General features: G+C 45.5%; 1 protein-coding gene across 1 annotated transcript in view; it reads left to right on the top strand.

Annotated features, from left to right (window-relative positions):
• The window catches only part of Ttll11 (tubulin tyrosine ligase-like family, member 11), a 228581-nt gene that overhangs the window by 139013 nt on the left and 72539 nt on the right, over positions 1–17029 (top strand). The gene's annotated exons all lie outside the window — the stretch shown is intronic.

Raw genomic sequence — 17029 nt, 5'->3', positions numbered from 1 at the left:
AAAGGTTAGTAGAGATGTGTGGGCAGATGTCACAGCAGTTGTGAAGCTTAAGGACACACTCAGTGTCTGTGGGTCAGCACGTGGCCTTCCTCCACTTCCTAGGCAGAGGGGACCACAGAAGTAAGGACGGACGCCTTCTGTGTGGGGAATCCCTCTTCTGCTGAGGCAGGATAAGGGGACAGGAAAAATTATGGGGCATGCCCCTCATCTTGGAGTCTGGCTGAAGCCTCCTATCAAGCATTCCAGAACAACCAGTAGTCATTTTCTGAAGGCCTTCCTCTGTGGTAGTAACCTGTGGAGATCTCACCAGATAGCAATTTACAGTAAGAGGACTCATCCTAGCCACCCCATGCAAGCCAATAGCTCCTGCTTATCTTCTTAGATTGTAAGCCCTGTCCAGGGAGCCTCTGGAGCCAGCTTCAAATCTCAGTTATTTGACAGGGGGTGGGGGTGGGGCAGCTGGGGGGAGGGTAGGAAAAGGAGTTTTGTAGCACCCCTTGGCATGTCACCCAAGAGCCATGAAAATGACATTAGGTCTACAGCTGAGAGTCAATTTTTGCTCTCCTTTGAGAAACCCATGCTCTCTGGCAAGTCTTAGTTCCCAAATGCTTCTCTTTCTTAACCCCCGTGCACATATATATATATATATATATATATATGTATATATATATATATATACATATATATATATATATATATGTATATATATATATATATATATATATACATATATATATATATATCCATGTATTTCATAAACTCCAACTCTACTTTATGCCGGTTTGTTCTGAAATTCTTTTCTGCATCAGAGCCAAGAAGTTGGTTCACCTGAGTCAAAGTACCTAAAAGATTAAAGGACCCCAACCCCTGGGCTGCCGTGGGTGACAGCTGGGTCTCTACCCTTGCCACCACTGACATCAACGGTTATTCTGGGATTCCTGTCACACAGCAGGCTGCAATGGCCAAGGCCATACTGGGTGGTGAACATTTGGGGGCCTCTGTCATGTCTATGGGTCTGTGCTCAGAGCAGACTTGAGAGTTTTTAGTGGGAAATCCTGACCTGTTCATGTATTACCTTGGCTATCTTCTTTAGACTGAAGGTACAAATCCAGTTAGATACCACTCCTTCAGAAAAGGATATCAATTCTACATTTGGTTTGCATGACTACCTAAAAAATTAATTAATTATACATTTGGAAGACAGACAAGCTGCCTGGTGATATCCACTCTGATTTCCTGGGAGGATACAGGGTTCACCAGCTTGACATCATGGGATAGAGGCAACTTGTCTGAGCCTTGCTCTTATGTGTCATTAAACTACTGGCTTCTTGCCTTTGCTCGGGGGCAGGGCCCCCAACAACAGGAGTCCTGTAAGAAGCACAGATTTTAAACTCACTCCTCCCTGTAGGGAATCTAAGCACAGTCCCTGGCACATAGAGTATCAAAGTGCCAACTCGCTCGGAGTTATCATCATCACTGTCCTGGTTAGTGCCTATGTTAGCATGCTACAGCAGACATCTGGTGGAACAGCATGCACTGTCTCGGCCCAAGTCTCTTCGCTTCTCTCAGTTGTGAGAAGCTGAACTTTGTGAGCAGCTGCTATGTCTTCAGAGTTGTGGTATCTGGAGACCCAGAGACTAACTCGACTCTTTTCTCTTCCTTTGGCTTTTCCAGAAGCCTGGAGCCAGGTTTGTGTGCTGCCTAAACCTAGTAACAGTACATAACCGTCACACATTGGTCTCCTGTGTACTCCAGCCATCCCCAGCCTTCCTCCTCCTCCTCCCCCTCACCACTTCCTTATCCCTTGTCCCAAGCATTTTATGCCACCTGTCCCCCACCCCTTATCACGTGTACACCATCTGCTTTTTGCCATCTACCGCTGCTTTATTTATCGCCTCTGTCACCTGTCATCTATCATACAGATCTGTGTGTAAAACACTTCAAGTGCTTTCTTACAAAGAAAATGTATGCTTCTTTTTTTTTAATCAATGTTTTAAGGCGTTTCAAATTCTCATTGTCATCTTTGAAGTTGCTCAGTGCTGATCTTGTTAGAAACTACAAAGATGGTGGACACTTAATTCTGTAATTAAGTGAGCCCCCTTTTCTCTATCTTTTAGCCTCAGCTTTGTAAACTATGTCAGTTTAATTGGATTTGCATTTTGATTGGACACCCATTCACAGAGAAAGGCACCCAAGCAATAGGTGCACTGCCCGGCAAGCTGTCACAGGGTGGCCAGACTGAGGACGAGGTGCATAACATTTCTAGTATCTCAAAGGTCTACAAGTGTCCCCCGGTGCACGTTGATGCCTCCTCCTCCTCCTCCTCCCTCCTCCTCCTCCCTCCTTGATAGTAGCTGCTCTCCTGAGTCCTACCCCCATAGGTTATTTCACCTGGTTTTTGAGCTTTGTATGCAAATGCCTTTGTGCGGTGCCCACCATGCTCCTTGGTGTCTGGCCCCCCAGTCATATGTGGTGATGTCCATCAGCTCTGGGGAGTTTAGTAGCTGTTCATTTGTCTTTCACCTGTGAGTGTTGCCACATGCTGGCACTGATGACTTCAGCTTCTTTCAGCATCTGGCTATTGTTTTCTGTTGTTTGGGAGCCCAAGATAAGGAAGAGAAGAAATGCAGCCAGGTCCATCCCCAAGCTGAGCTGCTAGAGAATGAGTTCTAGGATACCCAGGCCTACACAGAGAAACCCTGTCTTGAGAGAGAGAGAGACAGAGAGAGAGACACAGACAGAGACACAGACACAGAGAGAGACAGAGACAGAGAGAGAGCTTATATTAACTTTTATCCTTAATTTGTGTTCGTGTTCTAGATGATATGATCTATCTCTCTCTCCTCTCTCTATGATAGAGTAAGCAAGTGCACACAACAGAAAGTTGACCGTTGTGAAGACACTGACACACAGTCCAGCTTCACTAAGCATATTGATGTCTCACGTCTGTCAACCTTCCTGGGTTTTAAAGGGAGCTGTGTTTATTGTGGTTAAAGTTAACTTATGGCGTGCCATGAAAAATGCCCGTCTGACCAGATATACGACTGACTCTTGTTACGGGGGGAAAGATCATTTCTGGATGAGTTTAAATACTTTTGGCCACCGGTAATGCATTCAGCTTTAAGTTATTAAGGGGATGGCCTCTCTCCCACAAAGTTGTGCAAAGCTAAAGAGTCAGTGAGCCCAGAGGGTTGATGGCATCATCTTACCATTGAGTTGTTCCCACCCTGCCATCCCTTCCATCCTTGGCACGGTGGCTTTGGTCTCAGTCACAGATGGGCTGCACCACTGGTGACAGATGTGGTATCCCTAGACTGTAGCATCTCAAGGTCAGTGGGCCACAGGCGAGTGTCTTCCCGTGTATAAGTCAATTATGTTAATATTAAACACTCCCAATGAGTAATATTAAGTGAAGTCACCAAACCTCAGAAAGAATAAAAGAATCACATGTCCTCTCTCAGATGATGTGTACACGTGTAAATGTACGCAAATGGATGCAGTATAACACATAGAAGGGGGACCGAGGAAGGGTGATATTGAGTGGTAAGGAAGGGGGCAGTGAAGGTTAGGGACACACAAGTGTTGAAGTGAAAGACCTCCGTGGGGATACTCCCACCCAAGTCATGAGATAGCGCACACCCAAAGAATCACAAGAGACTGTCTTGATGAAAACACACGAGGTAGTTTAATGATGGAGCTCCGGACCAACACATATCTCAAGCAGGAGACAAAGGTGTCGACGATGAGGCTCAAAAGTTAGGGGTTTATATAGGAAAAGAGTGGGGGTAGGGGAGGAATTGGCGTGGCTTCACACAATTGGACAGTGTAAACATCAGCAAACTGTATGTGCAGATCGAGGTAACTGCAGAGCATCTGGTTAACATTTAACCCATGTCAGAAAGGCAGGAGATAGGGAGGCGCCGGGACAGTCCGGACATTCTTGTATGTCTTCCCTATCTTTATGGCTAGTTGATTCCTGGGATGACTTTACAGCCTCTGTTCTTTGTCTTAGGCCCAAAAGCCCTCCTAACTAGCAAGCCGCATAAGTCATGGACCTTGAATTTTAATTTTCTTTCAGAAGGAAGGTATAAAACAGTTGTGTTTCTAGTTTTAACTCTATCATGGCAGTCTTGGTTTGTGTGTGTGTGTGTGTGTGTGTGTGTGTGTGTGTGTGTCAGAGGGTGGGGCATGTTGGATAAGTACACAAGACTATAACTGGTAGTGATAATGTGGAGCCTTGAGTGAGGCACCATAGCTTCAGAATGGCCATTCTAACCCTAGACAAGTTCATCAAGATGTATAGTCTTTGGGTCTGGTAGGTGCTAGTTGGAATGGTTGTGTTAATCTACCTGTGTGGTGTTTGGCCTTCCTTTCTTTCTTTCTTCCTTCCTTTCTTTCTTTCTTCCTTCCTTCCTTCCTTTCTTTCTTTCTTTCTTTCTTTCTTTCTTTCTTTCTTTCTTTCTTTTATACGTTCTTTATGATAAAGTGATTTTTATTTTTTAAAAGTAACAAAATAATTAGTATTTTTTAAAATGCTATCCTTAAAGAGTGAAGATGGAATCAGATATGGTACTGGTGTACACTCGTAACCCTAGCACTTGGGAGGTGAGAGCAGGGGCATCACTTGTTCAAGTGTATCCTGGATTACATGAGACCTTTTCTCATTTAAAAAATAAAAATAAAAATAGCAAAGACACCTTAGTAGGTTTTCCAACACATCACACTATCCAGATTTGAGTCACAGTCCCAACCATAAATTAGTATTGCCAATAACACTGGACCCACAGCAACCTGTTCCTGAGCAAGTCTGAGCTGGAGCCAGCCTCTCATGGAACCTGGATGAGTTTGATTTCTGCCAGGCAAAGGAAAGGGATCAGAGTGAACTATCGGTCATGTCTACAGCTGCTCCCTAGCTCCCTAGCCTTAATGTGAAGTCCTCCCCAGTCTCCAAGTAAGAGATGATGCTGGGGTAGTGGGTGGAGCGGAGTGCATTTGTTTGAATAAAGTAATATGAATCTTAACTGAAAATCTGGTTCTATAAGAATTTTTACAACCACCAGAATGTCACAAGCTGCAAAACAAACCCTAATGTGTTAGCCATCCTGAGAGCTCTAATAAGCTCAGGGTCCCTTTGGAGAGGGGGTACCATACTTCTTTGCTCTTTCCCCAACTCTTCTAAGGCTTAGCTTAGAGAACACCTGCTCTGAACACCTGGTCAGAATCCCAGAACCAATATGAATTTTGCTTGTTGGTTATGCTGTGCATAGTTACCCACTGCTTACCAAAGCTGCCTTCATTTACTGCTTTATTTGAAAATATTGTAAAAGTAGTAGGCTTCTCCATCATCAATAATGCGAATGATTTATCCACTAAAGTTGTTTTTTTTTTTTTTTTTTTTTTGAGATGGGTCTCATGTTCCAGGCTGTTCTCTAACTTGTTCCTGTCCTAGAGCTCCAAAGCCCCTGGCACTGGGATTGTAAGTGTGTGGGCTACCTGGTGGATGTTGTGCCAGGGCTCAGCCTCTGGGCTACCTCAGCCAGGCAGGAACTCCATCACCTGAGCGTCACTGTATAAGTCAACCAAGACCCCACTTCCCCATGAAAGTCCACTGTTCTCTACTTGCTTGCTGCTTCCCAAGCCCTTTATTTCAGTCCTTAAACCTTCAGAGACACGCAGGAGCCCACTCTTTACTGAATGATATGTCTGTCATTCTCAGACTTGAGCTTGATGTTCTCCAGGACAGTCAGGGCATGCCTCCACCTGAGCAGATCCAGAGCTGTCCTTTGCTGCTTGCCATTGGAATCTGAGGACCTCTCATTCTCTTCATAACCAACCCCCTGATTATGGGAACTGACGTTCCACTGTCTCACATTTTGTTCACTCTGCCAGGAAGACCCTGCTGCCTATCCATCTGCAGGCTGGATCCTTAGAAAAAAAATTGTTAGGTCAAAGAATAGGTGATTTTAAATTTTGATTGCTACTGCCAAAATTTATGAGGGTGTTTGGGGCCAGCTGCTGCTTGTAGAAGATAAGTAAATATGCACACATACATACTCATGCGTGCATGCACACACACACACACACACACACACACACACACAGGAGCTAACATGAAGAAAGTTGCCAACATTTTATGTCTCCATGTAGTGATAATTCCTAAATACCAATTATCACCAATTAAATGTGAAATTGGGACTTCCATGTGTCAAAATGTCTGCAATTTCACATGATTGAACTTAATGTTGTCAGCATGGTTTCATAAAGGCATGATCTCCATATGTTCACACCAGCGAGCGTGCGCGAGCACGCACGCGCACACACACACACACACACCTTTTGTGTTTTTCACTTCACTGTGGTGTGTGAACATTTAGTCTCATGTGTGGTGCAGCCCATCCTATGCCTCTGCCAGCAGCCATCTGCTCTGTGACTGAGAGGAAGGATCGTTTACAGGGAGATTGACGTGTTAGAGAGGGAATAAGTCACACATTCTGTCCCAGGTCCCTTGTATGATGGAGCCACTGTGGGGATGGTGTGTTAGTCATGAGCTTGTCACTGTAATAGAATAGTTGAAGAGACAAGAAGAATTTAGTTGGCTCATGGTCTCAGAAGTCTCAATCAGTGGTTGGCTAGCTACATTGCTTTTCTACCTGTGACGAGACAGAAAAGTTATGGGAGAAGGGTGTGGTGAGAGAGAAAGCTACTCACATCATTGTGGCCATGAAGCAAAGAGACAGCCATTGCAATGTGAAATGTAACTATAGACAATGCTTAAATATACGTGGCTGTGTTCCAATGAAGCCTTATTTACAAGAGCACATGACAAAGTGGTTTGATCCATTATTATGGGAGTAAAAACAAGAACAGACTGAATTTGGATCAATACTAGCTTTGGTGCTTAGAAGCTGTGTTTCTGAGGCAAGCTACTTCAGCCTTTGGAGGCTTTGTTTCCCAAAATGTAAAGCAGGAGAATGATTGCTCCCTCCAGACCTGGGAGAGCCAGCTGAGAGTGCATGCAAGTGGGAGCGTCTGGGACTGCAGACACGCACAGATGTGGGAGGGGTTTGGGAGTAGCTAGCTTTAATGGTAGATCTATACCCGGCAGCCCAACTTCCTTTCCATAGCTCCATCCAGGGAATAACATGAAAGAGCGGGAGGCAGGATACTGAAGGAGTGACAGACGAGATGCTCAGAACGTTGATTTGGTTTCAGCACAAGCACTGGGCAGACATGATGATGTCCCTGGTCCTCCTTGCACAGCCTTCGGGTGTCTATTCAGCAACGCCCTGGTCTCATTGCATCCATCTCTAGCAGCTCACGGCTTCCAGAAACACAGTCCTAGACAGATGTTCAGTCTGTCTGGGGATTAGAGATACCCTCTTCCATTAAGCATAAATTAACTTAATCACCAGGTATGAAAGATAAGCAACACAAACAAACAGCACTCCCTGAAGCTTTCATTAAAATTAAAATTGTACTTAAAATTTAGCTCATATTTTCTAGGACTCAAACCCCTTCAAAGAGATAGTGTCTGCTCTATGTTTTCTCTGATAAGTGGCAGAGATGAGGGTGCAGGAGACAGTGGTAGACTGTGTGGTTTGGCTTCACCTCCTGGTCCTCTCACCAATGCAGGATCTGGACAGTTTATAGAAGTCATTCATTCAGCCGGGTCTGGTCCCTAAGCACTTCCATCACTTGTCAGACTGGTCCAAGAAAACAGAACTCAGAGGCAAGATTCCCAGATTCTTACTGCTGGGCCCCACACTGTGGAAAGCACAAGAAAAACAAGAGAGAAGGAACGCCACCCGCCACAAATCATCACGAGCCCTGGAAGGCAAGCTTCCCCTGCTCCTGCTTGCTTGTCTGGGCTGAGCCGGATGAGTGCAGAATGGGCGACCGGCGGGTCACAGTTCAATGTAGTCTTTATCAAACATTACACACACGGAAGGAATTCAGCCAAGTCTACAGAGCACGGTAGGAAGACCATGGGAGGCAGAGACAGCTAGCCTCGAATCCTGGCTCTTTATTTTGTTTTCTGCCTGTAATCTTGGGCATATCTTACTAATTTCTCTGAGCCTCAAATCCCTAGTTTACCAAATAAAGAAAATAACTTCTTGCCCATAACATCATCGTGGTAATCAGAGGAGGTCACAGAAAGGCCTGAAACTTATCCCACCTAAAGCATACACGTAATTAAGAAAGTCACTGGATATCCACCACTTTGTGGACCCAGAAGAGATCTAGATCTCAGTGACAGCAAGGCTTTTCTTGGCCTGTGGGTCAGAGAGAGGAGTTCTGAGCAGCCTTCTGCTCAGAAAGGCAGCGAGAACACGAGAACACCGTGGTGACTGGGAACTGGAGGATTGTAAGCAGCATGATATTGTCACCTGGTGAGGGGGACAGGAAGAAAACCTGGAGGGTTGAACATCTCTTGGTATGTGCAAACATCCCTGGAGGACATGACCTGAAGTGTTCTGAACGATTCTTCAGTGAGTCTCAGAGTCCAGTACCATATTTCCCTAGACCAGACAATGTCCCTTACAGAAGGAACTTGCTTGCTTTGGCTGAACTGTAGAGCTGAGGGGAACCTAGGGGTAGAGTTGAGGACACAGGGTCCTACTGTCATACACAAATTAGGACCTATCTTTTGGTTTAAAAACCTGCTCCCCTCCTCATTACAAAACACAGCCCCATGCGACCATTTCAGGATCTCAACCAAGTCTGGCACACGTTCTTCAGAAATACCAAGACGCGCTAGCCAGAGTTTTATTTTGTGGTTTGCCTCTTTCCTATTGTAAAGTTGCCTCGTTAATCAAAACAGTCATTATATCCGAGACAATCAAAGATGTCTAGGCTCTTTCCTATGTAACCCAAAACATGCTCATTTATAAGAGAAATAGTTAGAATACTTATAAGGCAAGTATTATTTTAGAAAAAGGGGGTGGACAGAAAAGATGTTTTCCGCAAACATTTCTGTCTTGACAGCTCAGTGTCACTCTCTCCGGGAGCCCTCAGCCCTTTGTGGTGAGGACAAATGTGTGTTAAAGAAAGTGGCTGGGGTTGGTCTCTTATCTGCAGTCACAGTGATGGTAGCACCACTTTCTAAACTGCCACACTCATCTGACAGGAAGCTGTGAAGGCTCTGGAAGGTTCTAAAGCCAACATACAGGGTGGCAGAATGTTACATAGAGAAGTGTTTGGAAGCTCGCCGTAGATAAGCCCCAGTGAGAGCTAAATACCAGATGTTCTCAACAAGGGAAAACCATGATGCAAGAGACTTACCAAATTGCATTTGCAGAAACCAAATAGCGAAGTGTTGTTCCACCCCACCCCACCCCTGACTGCCACCCCTGCCCCAGGACACCTGCTATGAGTGAGGTTCAGCATCTGCAAAGCACAGAGACCATGTGGTACTGATTTTGTATCTGAAATTTCTATTGTGTAGGCAATGTAGCCAGCCCCCTCTGAGGCTTTGCATGCACATGGAAAGAATCCTGTCTGTATTGCTTACCACTCAGAGTCTCTCTTAGGAAATCTCACTGACTGTTGGGCCAGCAGCAAAGGGCTCTGGGATGTTGCTAGCAGTCATTGCTAGCAACCAGGACCTGACATGTCTCTTCCTCTCTTCTCTAGTGTCCCAGGCACCAGTGCATCACATGGTAATCCCCACCTGGCTTGTAGAGCCATTCAAATGAGTATAACCACACAAACCAGGAATGGTCATATGGCCCTGGGTCTCACACTGGAGGATGAGGCACGACCTAGAGCTTAGTGTTTGGAACCTTCTCAGCCTGTACTTTGGACCTACCTCTAAGCCTGCCATTCCCAGATGATCTAGAATGGGTGGTCCAGAGGACCTGGGCCCAGCTCTTTGACTCTGTTCCTCTCGTTTCCCATGGTTCTGGGAAAGTCCCTTCCCTACACTGGGATTCTCTTTTTCAAAAGACAGTTGGGTCTAAGCAATTACTATAGCACCTTCCAACAGTCAACTGCAGATCCATGAGCACTTTCAGTTTGGTCAAGACTGGCTTTTAGCATCATGGTGAGTCTTTGATTGTTAGAAACACTTGAGAGCCCTTGTATTTTCTGTTTTTTAAATGGTCTTGTGTGTACGTGTCTAAGCATCTTTACTTACTAGATTTACTCATTCCATGAGTTTGCTACTCTTCCTTCTCCTCCTTTCCCTTCCATCCTTCCTCCCTTTCTCTCTTCCCTGCTCTCTTCTTTCAGAGGCTTCCCATGCAATCCAGGCTGGGCTCCATCCCATCCTTTACACCCATCTTCTCAGCACTGGGAGGACAAGTGTACGCCACCACACCCATCTTGGGGCTTTTTGTCTGAATGATGATTCCGCAACCTGGTTTGGGACTGCTCTCTGTCAGTGTCTTCGAAGAGCGTGACTTTTGCGAGTGATTATTTTCTTCTTACTTTTCTGTTTTCTGGCTAGAAGCTGTTTCTTCCTCCTCTGCAAATCATGTGCCTGTGATATCCTGTCCCCTCCCTTCTAATTTTCAGTGTATCTGAAAGCCAATTCAGCACACTTATTAGAGGGTCGGTAAAGTGAGAATATGTAGGGCTTGAAAGGCTCTTGGTGGCCCTTGTTTCCCATGCGGACATTGACCTTAGTAGGTGAGCTTCCATGTCTGGACTCTCTCTGGCTCCTGTTTCTTCAGACTGTTCCACACAGAAGGGGAGGTTCTTGGGTACCTGAGTTCTGAGACAAGCTATGTCTCTGCTCCTGTGGGGAGTATTTGCCAGGACCTTCTTCCCTGTTCCCATTGCCCTTCCACATGCCTTAGGCTCCATCCCTATCACCTGAACTTCTAAAACACACCTTCCCTCCTGCACCCCTATCAGTTCCCTTTTGCAGGGTCCTTTGCCTGGAGTCTGTGCATTCCTGTCTTCCCACCTGCCTGGCATGCAGCTCTTACTCCTCTAGGAAACTTTCCATGATACTCTCTGTGAGCCACGAGTCCTCCCCATCCCTGTGACCCCTCTGGCTTATCCTGTGTTGTGTCAGCTGATCTGTCTGGCAATACTGCCTTCAGGTATGAAGTCTTCTGTGGTTGATCTAATTTGTCTCTACCCAAATCAATGTCTGGAATCTCTGTTCTCCATTATAATTGGAAGAATGACTGACTGAATGAATGAATGAATGCTGTGAGTGAATCATGTTGTCTTTGCCTCCAAATTCAGATTTAATCCTAATTTGCAACTTATATTGTGGCCTTATATGGAAATATGGTCTTTATTGGGGTAACTGAGTTAAAATAAAGTCCTTAATGGATAAATAAAGTCCAAGTGGATGTTAATGCAGTGTCCTTGTCATGACCGGTGTCCTAGTAAGGAGAGAAAATGGGTATGCAGAGACCCATAAAAAGAAGACAACATGATGACATGTAGACACAAGACAGGGAGGTGATAGGCTTACACCACAGCTCCTGAACAATGGGCTGCGTGGCTGCCTGCTGCTCATGATAAACATTATCACTAGTCGGAAGAAGTAACTGGATGGAGAAACAAATGAAGAGGTAAGAAGAGAAAGCTACTACAGAGTGGGACAAGGACAGTATTAGTTACTTCTGTCTTTAATGAATCCTCAACGATGTTGAGATGGGAAGAGGGATCTGCACCCATTGCTCATGTGACATCAGCATGTGGTGGGATCTTTCCAAAGAACTACTTATTCTGTGTGGTGGGCCAGGCCCACCGAGTTTTCTAATCTGGATATAAAAGACTGAATGAGACCTGAGAGGACACTGTGTGGAGACCCTTATTCTCTGGCCCACGGTCCCCTGCTCACACATGTTATAAGAGAGAACAGGAGGTGTGTCTTAGTTTGTATTTCACTACTATGAAAGAGACACCATGATGAAGGCAACTCCTGTAAGGACAATACTTAATTGGGGCTGGCTTACATGTTCAGAGGTTCAGTCCATTATCCATGGTGGGAAGCATAGCAGCATCCAGGCAGGCGTGGTGCTGAAGAAGGAGCTGAGAGTTCTACATCTTGACCCAAAGGCAGCCAGGTAGAGAGACTCTTTTTGCAGGCAGCCAGGAGGGGACTCCCTTCCATACTGGGTGGAGCTTTAGCACTAGGAGCCCTCAGAACCCTCCTACACAGTGACACACTTCCTTCACCAAGGCAACCCCTCCTAATAGTGCCATTTCTCATGGGCCAAGCATATTCAAACCACCACAAGGTCTGATGCTATGCTGTACCACTGGGGGTTCACTACTCAATGCTTTTCCTTAGTAAATCTCTTGCATTTTGCGTATGTGCAGGTTTTACATGTTTTATGTGCACATGTGTGGGAGTGCATTTCCACCTGTCCACTGAGGTGGGGTCTCGCAGTTAAAACCAGTGCTCACCGCTGTGCCTAACTAGATACTTAGCTTGCCACGTGAGTCTTCGGTCCCCACCTTCCAGTGCCAGGATTTTAGACTGGCTGTCTCATGCCCACCTGGTACTTATGTGGGCTTCTGGGAATCCAGACTCAAGTGTTTGTGCTTAATGCTTGTGCTACAGGCCTTTGACCCTTGGGTCATCTCCTGAGCCACTTGTAATGAATCTTTGTCCTTAAGTCTTAGCTATTTTCTCCAATTATATGTAGCACATTTCAAGTATTTGCTCACTTAGAAGTCACGGCTTTTCTACAACGAGACACTACATATGTGAGAGTCCCCAGGGAAATCTGCAGTAAGATTTAGCAGATTTCAAATGTCTAGATCATGTATCCTCGGAAGGTTGCTACCAAATGGAAAACAGCTGCAGGAGAATGGCAGTTGCCTGAGAAAAATGGAGACTGGGAGCTGTCTGAGAAAAATCCTGCATGCTTTCTAGGTAATAGAAGGAGTGTGGTGACCTCCGACTGGTGAGGAAGATTGCTTTTGCCCTATCTCCTGTGGTTTGCATACTCACCTCTCCCTTATGCATGGATACTCATCGGAAGGTCTGTGTTTTATTGGGATGTTCTGAATCCCAGGAAGGTAGAGTGCAAGCTGCATCCCGCCACTTGTCACCACTCCTGAACCCAGAAGACATTCCAGAAGGATCTCTGAAGTGACAGACACAAGCAGAGGTTCGAGGACAATTTGCAGGAATTAGTCCTTCCACCATGTGGAGATTGGGTATCGAACTCAGGCCAATAATCCTGGAGGCAAGCACCCTTTCCCACCGAGCATCTCACAACCAAGCCCTCCCATTTTAAATTCTTCTTTGTCACTGTTGTTCTGGGAGCAGTCTCTGGGTTAGTGTAGGGTCTCCTCCTCGTTGATGCCACACTATATCCCCAAAGCACCAACCTCAGGCTCACACTGTCAAACAGGCAAGCTTTCCCCACACATCTATGATCAGCAGTTAAGCACTGATGGTTGTGCTGTGTCAAAGAACCTGAGAGTTGTACCCTCCAGGAGTCCCAGCTTGGAGAGACATTTGAACAAAGAACTGCAATTTGACCAAGAGCAAAGTAAGTGTTAAATGAGGCCTGGGCAATGAGCTATAGGATGGAGAGTGATTAATTCTGCCTTCACAGATCAAGGAAGGATCACGGAGAATATAGACATTTTTAAAAATTTTATTGCATAAATGGAATTGTGAGCGGCTGAAGTCTTGGGTTCACGTTCTACATAAGAAACTCAGAAATAGAGTCCCCATCTCCAGGTCTGACTGCTCAGTCTGCTGACTCACCTTGAAGTTCATAGCTGTGAGAGAAGAGTCTACAAAAATAATTAGAGATACAAATCTCAGTGACTTTCTTATTATTAGGAAGTGATTGGGGTCATTTGGAAATATTGCTTAATCGCGTGACTTTCAGTTCCACATGCTTCTGTGTGAGACAGTCCTAATTCTTAGTGTTGAAATTAATAGCAACCTGTGCTGCTCTATTTTATTGTGATCACAGTCGTCAGCTTCATCTCAAACAAAGGATTGTAGGTGGGAACCTTTGAGTTCATCCCTCAACAACATACAGGCCCTGGATGGAGACAGGTAATAGATTTAGGGTCTTAGAGACCTGCTTAGAAACTTCACTTCTGGGAGTTTGTTCTAAAGGTATAATCCCCAAATAGGAGAATAATAGTTTGCATAAGTGAGTTCATCTGAGTAGGTAAAGTTGGAAGCAGTCTTAATACATGACAGCTTAAGGGACATTCATCCTTGCAAGGATGCCTAAAATGTTTATAGTAGAATGTTAAATGTGAGGCTAGCTGCAAGCTGGTATATATTATATACTGTGATATTTAACTGTGTGAAGATATAGTCACAGAAGAAGACTACAAGAGGTATGGTATTAAAAACACAAATAGGAGACCTTTCGTATTGCAGCTCAGGCCTCTGGGTGCAGCACTGGCCAGCAGGATGTGAACTTTAAGGGTCCAAGAAGCATGGCTCCAAAGGTTACCATAGTCTTTAAAAGTAAAATCCTATGACAAACCATGGCTCTATCTGAGTCCACAGTTGTCTCCCACCCAATACAGGAGGAGGGGCAGACAGAGAAGGCCAGGCCTTGGTCAACCCTGGTAGGCAGGTGTGAGTGGCCTCATGATCGCAGGGGCTCAAGTTGTTCACAGCTGGACTCAGATAGGAAGAAGTTACAGGAACTTGAACCCACTGCCCACATAGAAAAAGGAAGCCCAGAGTTGACAGGGCCCAGCCAGATGGGTAGAGATCATAGTCAGGGTGTCCTTGTAGGAAACAGTTTTGAGCAGACTTCAAGGACGAAGGCCACTGTGATGGAACTGGCCAACCCCTGTGAGCATGCAGTTGGCACGAACATGCATTGGCTGCATCTGGGGGGTTTCTGTTAGGTGCCAGGATTCCAGGCTTGAGGCAGAAGGATAACAGCAGTTCTAGTGAGACTGGGACTCTGGTTGCTGGGCTAGGAACAGCTCAGGGCTTAGGCAGGGCTGAGTAGATTGGTAGGGGCTGCAGGCATCTTTGGGTATCAGTCTGAGACAGGTATCTGGTGTAACACTAGAAGGACAGTGTACTACATACTTGATAACTTGGAAAAGATAACCAAGCAGCTATAAATGTCCACTGGGCTATCGTCTCTTGTTAGAATTGTCTCCAAAGGCCAGATTTCCTAAGAGAAGGAAGACCAGAGAGTGGGAAGGAAGGCAGCTGAAGTTTCCTGGGCAGACTCCATCCCCATGTGAAGCTGAGTCGGAGTTTATATTTGACCCACACCATGCTTGACACCCCCGTGCTAGCTGGAAAAACCCACAGGCCCCACGAGTCAGAATGACAGGATAGATGTCATCACATTTAATGTGCACAGGGAAAAATACAGCCCAGAAGTTTGTCTGAAGGATTCACATTCACCTAATCTCTCCACCTTGCCAGCAAAGCTATTTTTCATGATGGATTCATGAAGTATAGCACAGCATGTCTGGACAGCCTGGGCACTGCCCATGCCCGCCACTGTGTGCGTCTAGACAGGGGGGAATGTATGTGTCTGTCCGCAGTGACTGCTTAACAGCAGTTTGTGAAAAGAATGTCAAAACCTGGTATGTGTAGCAGTCGCATGCACTGCATGTTCTTCTGCGGGCTGGACACAGGGCCTCGGGGATGCCAGACACAATCTCTGCTACTGAGCTGGAGCCAATCCCTTTAAAAGCTAAAAACGGAGTTTAAATGGGATCTCCTCACATTACATCATCTGGAGTTAGACTTAATCTGTAGCCAAGGCAGGCTTTGACCCTTTAGCTACCTCCTGCCTCAGCTACCCAAGTTGTTGGGATCATAGGCGAGCTGTGTCACGTTATATACATAAGTGAATATTTGTATTCTTACACAGTCTTAGTTAAATCTCACAATGACCCCACAAGAAATTATCCCCGATTTAAAAATTAAACAAAGAGAGGCTCTGAAGAGCTACATGACTTACATGCAATTACATAGCACCTTAGGGGCAGTATTGAGCTTTGAACTGTTTGGGCTCCAGTGTGAGTGCTGATTTCTTTTCCTTTAAAGTATATAAGCTTTTTTAAAAATTTATTTATTCTTTCAGAATTTCATATATTCATAGTATCTACAAGTTCTTTCATGGAAAGAATTCCATTGATTCTCTTTTATTTCCTGTCCCACCAAATTCCTTTCTCTTCCTTTTACTTTTATGACTTTGTGTGTGTGTGTGTGTGTGTGTGTGTGTGTGTGTGTGTGTGTGTGTGTATGTGTGTGTGTGCTCAAGCCTCTGAGTTCAATTAGGGCTGCCTACATGAGCATGGTTGGGGTTATTTGATTAAGTAGGGACCGGTGGCTATAGCACCAAGGCTTTCTCTCCCTTCCCCTGCAATCCTTAGCTATCAGTAGTTCTCCTGTAAGGGGTAGGGCCTTAGGAGCCCCTCTCACTTCCATGATAGAACGCTGATGGTCCCCAGCTTGTGCAAGTGGGTGCTGTTTCCACTGAGGTCTTCAGACTGTGCCATCACAATGGCAGCTCTCTATAGTCCATAGCTGGGACTGCTGAAGGTCTATCAAAGCATCTTGGCATTTTCACAGAGTGCTGCAGTCATCTAACCTCCCAGGGGAAAGCCGTGGTATGGAAGGAGCGAGACCTGGGTTCTGGGTTCTACTCTCTGCTTCTTATAGGATGTTGGCAAGTGAATATCCTTAGCCCTTGGTTTCCTTATCTATAACATAAGATGATGACCACTTAACCTCGTAGGGCTAAGGGCTAAACGGCTAAGATGGCATGCAGCATGGTTTCATGTCCAGGAAACTCTATGTACCGTCTCCCATTATTACTGCCTTGTATTTGATCGTGTCTCTGAGCTTCTGCTGGGAGCACTGTGGCTCCAGAAGCCCCAAGAAAGCATCTAAGACCCAGAGTCAGGTAGACTTTTATCCAAATACCATCTCTACTGAGGCACACAACGGCACAAATGTACACTCTTGTCACTTAGAATGACTTTTAGAAAGAAAGACAATGGGATTAGCATCTCTATTACCATATCAGGTTCCCGGGGAATTACTACAAGACTTATTTTGGCTCCTAGCCTCAGAAACGTTAGTCTATGATTGACT

This window comes from Mus musculus, chromosome 2 (genome assembly GCF_000001635.26).
Source record: "Mus musculus strain C57BL/6J chromosome 2, GRCm38.p6 C57BL/6J".
In the NCBI taxonomy this organism is placed as follows: Eukaryota; Metazoa; Chordata; class Mammalia; order Rodentia; family Muridae; genus Mus; species Mus musculus.
This window is presented reverse-complemented; position numbering and strand designations above follow the sequence as displayed.